Consider the following 7,350-nt stretch of genomic DNA (forward strand, 5'->3'; position numbering starts at 1 on the left):
TTGTACCATTGTCTAGGAGACTGCTTGAGGCCATAAAGAGATTTGTTCAATTTGCATACGTAGTTCTCCTTTCCAGGAACTGCAAAACCTTCAGGTTGTTGCATAAAAATCTCTTCCTCAAGCTCACCATTTAGGAAAGCTGTAGTGACATCAAGTTGTTCTAACTCAAAATCGTTAGAAGCAACCAACCCCAACAATACATGAATGGAAGTATGTTTGACAACTGGGGAATAAATGTCAGTGTAATCAATACCAGGAATCTGACTGTAGCCTTTAGATACTAACCGAGCTTTGTATCTTGGTTTATCATTTGGGTTGACAGGTTCCTTGATCTTGTAGACCCATTTACATTTAACTGGTCTTTTCCCTTTCGGAATAGGAACTAAATTCCAAGTACTGTTTCGCTGCAAAGATTCCATCTCATTTTGCATAGCGAGCATCCAATCATTTGAGTCTTCAGATTTGATAGCCTCGTCATAATTCGCAGGCTCCGTTGCGGACTCAATATTATCACCAACAATAAAAGCATAGGCAACCAAATCAGATTCAGCATACCTCTTCGGAGGAATAATCTGTCTTCTCGGTCTATCTCTTGCAATGCTTGGAGTAGTAGCTTGTGGTTGTGAAGATGTTGAATCTTCACCAACAACATGCTCATCCGACGAAGAAGAATCTTGATGCTGATTTGTACTCTGATTAGTGGTAGGTGAAGTAGGAAGCTCCACCTCCATTTGAGCATTCTCTTTATTTGATTCGGATGATACATCTGATGCATCTGTTCTTTTAGAAGAGTCAGCAACTGGTTGAATTATAGCAGACTCATCAAAAGTAACATCTCTTGAGATGATAATTTTCTTCAAATCAAAGCTCCATAACTTGTAACCCTTTACACCTTGATTGTACCCAAGAAAAACGCATTTGATTGCTCTTGGTTCTAGCTTCCCATTGTCAACTCGTGCATACGCTGGACATCCGAATGGTTTTAAATCTGAATAATTGGCAGGTTTACCGGACCATAACTCAAACGGAGTTTTCTTCTCGATTGCTCGTGACGGTGATCGGTTGATAACATAGCAAGCAGTCGAAGCAGCCTCCGCCCAAAAAGACTTTGGCAATTTGGAATTAGAAAGCATACACCGAACCTTCTCCATAATGGTGCGATTCATCCTTTCAGCTACACCATTTTGTTGAGGTGAATGGACTACTGTGCGATGTTGAGTAATGCCTTCCTTTTGACAATAGACATTAAACTCTTCTGAGCAAAACTCAAGTCCATTATCCGTACGAAGATACTTTAACAGCAGACCTGATTGCTTTTCAACCTGAACTTTCCAATTTCTGAAGGTAGAGAAAACGTCTCCTTTATGTTTTAAGAAGAAAGACCACACCTTCCTGGAGAAATCATCAATAATAGTGAGCATATAAATAGCTCCACCTTTTGAAGCAACTCGAGCCGGTCCCTACAAATCCGAGTGAACATAATCAAGTGGTCCTTTCGTTGTATGGATACCACTTGCAAACCTTACTCGTTTTGCCTTGCCATATACACAGTCTTCACAGAAATCCAAATCAACAATCTTTTGTTGACCAAGTAAACCTCTTCGACTCAATTCTAACATGCCTTGAAAACTCATATGGCCGAGTCGAAGGTGCCAAAGACGGGACTGATCTGGATCAGAAAGAGACTTTGAAACAACAGCAACATCACTCGAAATTGTTTGCCCATCAAGAAAGTAAAGATCTGAGGTTTTTCGTTTGGCTCTCAGTTTGTCGGAACCGTCTTTGAATACCCTGAGAACTCCACCTTTACCAGCAAAATCGTATCCTTTTTTGTCAAAGGAACTGAGAGATAACAAGTTTCTTCTGAGGTCAGGAACATATCTAACATCCCCCATGGTTCGAATAACTCCGTCAAACATACGGATCCTGACTGAACCATGTCCAAGAACTGGACATGTAGTATTGTTACCCATCAACACATAGCCCTGGTTAACCTTTTCAAATGTGTAAAACCAACTTTTGTTGTGACACATATGAAAAGTACAACCAGAGTCGAGTATCCAATCACCAGTGGAATCCAGTTTATCTGAATAAACTGTTAAAAGTTCTCCAATACCTTCAACCTCAGCTACATCGGCTTCACCCGAAGTGCTAGCTTGTTTGCCATTTGCTGTCGTCTTTTCTTTTTCTTTATTCTTCAACTTGAAGCATTCTTCAAGCACATGTCCCTTCTTGTGACAATAGTTGCAAAACTTTCGTTTGCCTTTTGACTTGGATCTGGTTCTGTTGGAAGATTGAGAAGTTCTACTTCTCTCTGTTGTTCTTCCTCTGGCATTCAAACCTTCGGCTTTAGCATCACTTGAACCACCACCAGTAATATGCTTCATCTTCTCTTTGGAATCCAAAGTTGTATAGACTTCATCTAAAACTAGAGTGTCACGGCTATAGATAATAGTATCACGAAAATGGCTATAGGATTTTGGCAACGACGATAGTAAGAATAGAGCCAAGTCTTCATCTTCATATTGGACATCCATATTCTCTAAGTTATTTACTAACTCTTTAAATGTGGATATATGTTCAGCTAAAGAGCCTCCTTCAATCATCTTGAGATTGAACAACCGTTGCTTCAAATGCAACTTGTTTGGTAAGCTCTTGGTCATCAACAGTTGCTCCAACTTTAGCCATAAAGAAGCCGCTGACGTTTCTTTTAGAACATCTTGCAAAACATCGTTTGACAAGTGCAAACGAATCTGGGATAAAGCCTTCAGATCTTTCATCTCATTTTCTTCTTCGGTCCATGTATCGGGCATCATATTGAAACCCAAGAGTGCCTTGTGTAAATCCATCTGAATGAGAATGTCTCTCATCTTTACTTGCCACAACGGAAATCGGATGTTACGATCCAGTAGTGGAATATCGTATTTTACCGAAGACATGATTAATTACTTGATAAAATGATCCCAACGAGCTAATATCACAACCCGGATGCTCTGATACCAATTGTTGTAAAATACGACGGATCCAAATTGACTTAAATAATATTAGCTCAATGCGGAATGAGATCAAAAATTATCAAAGCGTAATAATCACAACGAAATACGAATAAAATAAATAGAATAGAGACACATGAATTTACGTGGAAACCCAAATCGGGAAAAAAACCACGGGCGGAGGAAGCCGAGAAACAATTCACTATAATTTGCAGTGTTTACAGGGATTATGAAAGAGATTACAAATAGAGTGGGAGAGCTAAAATATACGGTGGTGTATCAATATATATATATATATATATATATATATATATATATATATATATATATATATATATATATATATATATATATATATATATATTTCGTGGGGTTATGTTGTAATGAAATGGGTTAGGCTATTTATAGCCAAAGGAATACCAAACGAATTGAACTACATATGCCGTCCAAAGAATTTGCGCCTACCAAATTAGAATAACAAATAGATATATATTACTATTTATGGTCAAAAGGTTGGCAATGTGAGGCGCCTCCATTTATGACCAAAATTGCTGCGCCTCCATCTTCTAATTCATATATATTAGTCAAAGTCTCCGTCCATTATTATTTCACATTTCTTATATATTACTATTCATAGTCAAACTATGAATAGTAAATGATAAGTTACGGAAATAACCCCTGAACTATTTGTTACTTGTTAATTTTGGAGGCAACTTTTCCACATAAAATATATAACATATATATTTTTTATTTAGTTTTAAAACGATTATATATATTATTAAATTTGTTATAGGAAAATATAGGAAGCCGAAAGTATTCCCTCCTGTTCTGACCTGAAAACATATCAAAATCCCAAATTCTTAAAATTTTCCCTCTTTTTGAAAGTTTCCCTTTCTTTGATTTCTCCCCAGGTCAACGATAAGAAGTTTCAAAATTTTCAATTTCATCCTACCTTTCGAATTCCATCCTACGCTCCAACTCCCACTGTCTCCCATCCATGCGCTGAATCCCTGATCGCCATCTCCATCTACATCTCCATCTATATGGAATCCCAGCTCCAACATCGTTGCTGCTCAGTCTCCATAACCTCGCCGCTACTACAACCTAAAACTGCTTGTCACTGCACTTTGCTATAGATTCTCCGACCCAGGTACAAAATACTTATTTCCCACATTGTTTTCAGTTTATGTACTCCATCAATTCCTAAAATATTGTTTTTAAATGTAAAAATTTACAGAGAAGTGGCCACCAAAAGGCAGATGATTTGGTCCCAGAACCACCGTATGTTAAATCTCTTATTAAGTTTCAGTTTCAGTTTCAATTACGCTATAAAGAACAAAACTTTGCGAATCTCATGTTTCTTTTTCAATAGGTATTAAAAGTTTTTTTTTGATACATCATACATGGATGTTGACGAGGAGATTAACTACAGGAGCACGACACATAAACGAGTTACTACTCTTAACTGGGACCTTCCTTCACGCAATGAACAATTTCTTCTAGATTTTGAGCAGCTTCAAAACCAATTTACTGTAATATTTGATGAACCTTATAATCAAATTTCATGCTCCCTCCATCTTTTTGGTTGCCTCATCTAAATTACTTTTTCAGGATCGTGAACAATTACTCATTAACTCTTAGTTTGTGCTTATCTCTCTTGTTATCAGTATAGTAATCATACATAAAGGACATAATTTATTTCCCAAAGTTGTAGCTCTGTTTTGGATGTTGGTAATATAAGAATTCATAACTTGTTTTAGAATACCTGTTTTAGCCAAAGAATATGGGAGAAGGCATTTCTTGTTTCTGATGTTAATCTGTTATGAGGATTGGTTGAACTAGTTTAACGTTGGGGTTTTAGTACTAGGTAGGTGGCTTCAGTTTTTATTTTTCAGTTTAATTCTTTATTACAGAACTATGAAACACTAACCAAAATTTGAAAAATGTTATGCTTTTGTGTTAAATGTTAAAGATAGATGACCCACTTCACAAAGTTTTCATTTTTATACATAATATGTCAATTACCTTTCTGGATACAACATGAAAATATATTGTTCTTTAATTTCTGCTTCAAGATAAACTTCCACTTAGTTTCACTCTCAAAAGTTTCCATGGTTGTAGGTATGTGTTTTTTTACAAGACCTTTTAGCATTTGTTTTATATTATATCTGCTAAATATTTATTTCTTATTTTTCAGGTTTTCAGCTTGGGTTGTGATTTTTTGGGTCATATGCATCACTTCTTTCGTTTTGAATTGATGGGACCATGTTTTGTTAATTTCATTTGATATTTTTTTATTAGTCGCATCATTTCATTTATGTTAGTGATCCATTTGATATTTGTTTTCTTTGCAATTTCATGTGCCTTCCTGAGTTCTATTATAGGATAGGTAACAAAACACATTCTTATAAGTCATAAGCTATAATCCATAAGACATAAGACATAAATTATAAACCAAAAAAAATAAACCATAAATCATGAACCCTAAGGCATATACAATTATCCATAGGCCCTAAGCCCCAAGCCATATGCCTTAAGCTCTATACCATAAGCCATGAGTCATACATCATAAGCCATAAGCCATGAGCCCCAAACGAATCGTTTTTCCATAGGGATATCAGTCATGGAAAAAGAAAGATAAATAATACTGAATATCCTTATGGAAGGAGCTTTAGCATTGCAAGTCTTCATCAAAAGATGCGACTTCCATGAGATAACATGTTTAAGAAAAGATTTTGTAGATGTCAATGGTTATATAGGGGTATGCATAATAGAGGGTTTTTAACGATTCTTGGTGGGTTTTAGTATAATAATAAAAATCAATTTTTATTTCGATTTATAATTTGATGGTTTAATTACTTGTAGAAGACTTTCATTAACAAACTATTTTGAGTATGATAATAAGAATTATGAATGTGAAAAAGCTTCTAAGTTATTTTTAATTTAAATAAATTTTGAGATAATGAACTTCATCATTGTAGTTTGTGCAACCAATGAACCCCCTACCATGATTCTTTAGCGTCCATGTTGTCCACATTCCAACTGGATCTCCACATTGTAACACCCCGATTCTTAGATGTGGAACTTGAGGATTTATTGCAAGTTGAAGGGCCTACTCGACGAGTTGGTTGGCCCCAACTCGTCGTGTAGGAGTTTATCAGGACGCGCGGATTATGAAGTCTACTCGTCGAGTCGGAGGACCGGACTTGACGATTTGAGTCTATTTGATGAAACCCTAATTGTTCGGGCTTGCACCCTATTTAAAGGTGTTAGGATGTAAATCCTTGAAATGATCGTTTAGATTCGGAACAAGTAAAAGAAAGAACACAACGATGATCCAAATAATGCTGAATGATTAAGTGTCATGCCTCAGAAGAAGTCGACTAGGAATTGCTACTGTAGAGGCGTGATTAGGGTTACATAATAATCAAAGCGTTAATGAATTACGGTGCATGCATGCACTATAAGTACTCTAACCCTGATAATAACTACCGGATGGACAGACCCATTCTGTGTTACAAAACATACACTATACAAGGCCCATAAGACGCAACATCTATACCCAAAATCTCCCCCTTTGCGTCGATGGAGGCGAGAAGTCTTCAAGGCTTAATTCACTTCGACACTTCGTATACTTTTGGAATGACGCTCAGCAGAGTCTTGGCAACTTGAATATACCATAAAATCATGTCAGAGAAGCATTTCAAATCGCGCTTGCTGTTTCCTTTGAATTTTGTGACTAGGTCCAGAATAAATTCAAGACAAGAAGTAGTGTATAAGTTTATCAGGAAGATGGAAACAAGCCTTGTAAAAAGGTGCATCACTTCGTTCTTTTTCCTGAAAAACTACATGCCAACCTTCTTTGTAAATCTTTCCCAGCTTTAACTTCTCAAACCCTTCAGGGGATTCTTTTGGGAGAACAGAAGGCTTCCTTCGCTGCACATAAGCAATCTCCACATCCATATTCCTAATTTCTTGAATGTAGGCAACACTCATGTTTTTGAGATGGGCAATGACGCGCTCATACTTTTGTCTGTCTCTCAGCAACAGATTGTAAAGTACAATCCAGTCGTATGGATTAAGACAAGGTAGATCTGCCAGAGTGAATTCGAAGACTTGACTAGCAGATCCTCTCACAACCTTAAACTTCACATTTTGAAAGAAGTCGGTCTCGATCGGACCTGTGACCTTTACTGCAGTTATCTTGCTTATACTCCATGTTTCAAACTGAGGCTTCATGTGTTTGAGATAAAACGAGAAGAGAAGTTGGTTAGCGCTGCTATCAGTGGATGGGACATTCACAACCTTGACAAATGAGCGAAACTTGAAAGCCTTTGCAGTGATTGGAAGACCCAGT

General features: G+C 36.8%; 1 long non-coding RNA gene across 2 annotated transcripts; it reads left to right on the plus strand.

The window, feature by feature from the left end:
- Positions 1-3,848: 3,848 nt before the first annotated feature.
- On the plus strand, positions 3,849-5,292 carry LOC145134090 (uncharacterized). Of its 2 annotated transcripts, XR_013718896.1 has the most exons (4): positions 3,849-4,143; positions 4,231-4,274; positions 4,366-4,525; positions 5,191-5,292. It is a non-coding gene; the product is annotated as an uncharacterized LOC145134090 (long non-coding RNA). The 2 variants fall into 2 exon arrangements; XR_013718895.1 differs by lacking the exon at positions 5,191-5,292 and having other exon boundaries at positions 4,366-5,097.
- The last annotated feature ends 2,058 nt before the right edge of the window (positions 5,293-7,350 follow it).

This window comes from Lactuca virosa, chromosome 8, assembly GCF_052849685.1.
Source record: "Lactuca virosa cultivar CGN04683 chromosome 8, Lactuca_virosa_CGN04683_v6, whole genome shotgun sequence".
In the NCBI taxonomy this organism is placed as follows: domain Eukaryota; kingdom Viridiplantae; phylum Streptophyta; class Magnoliopsida; order Asterales; family Asteraceae; genus Lactuca; species Lactuca virosa.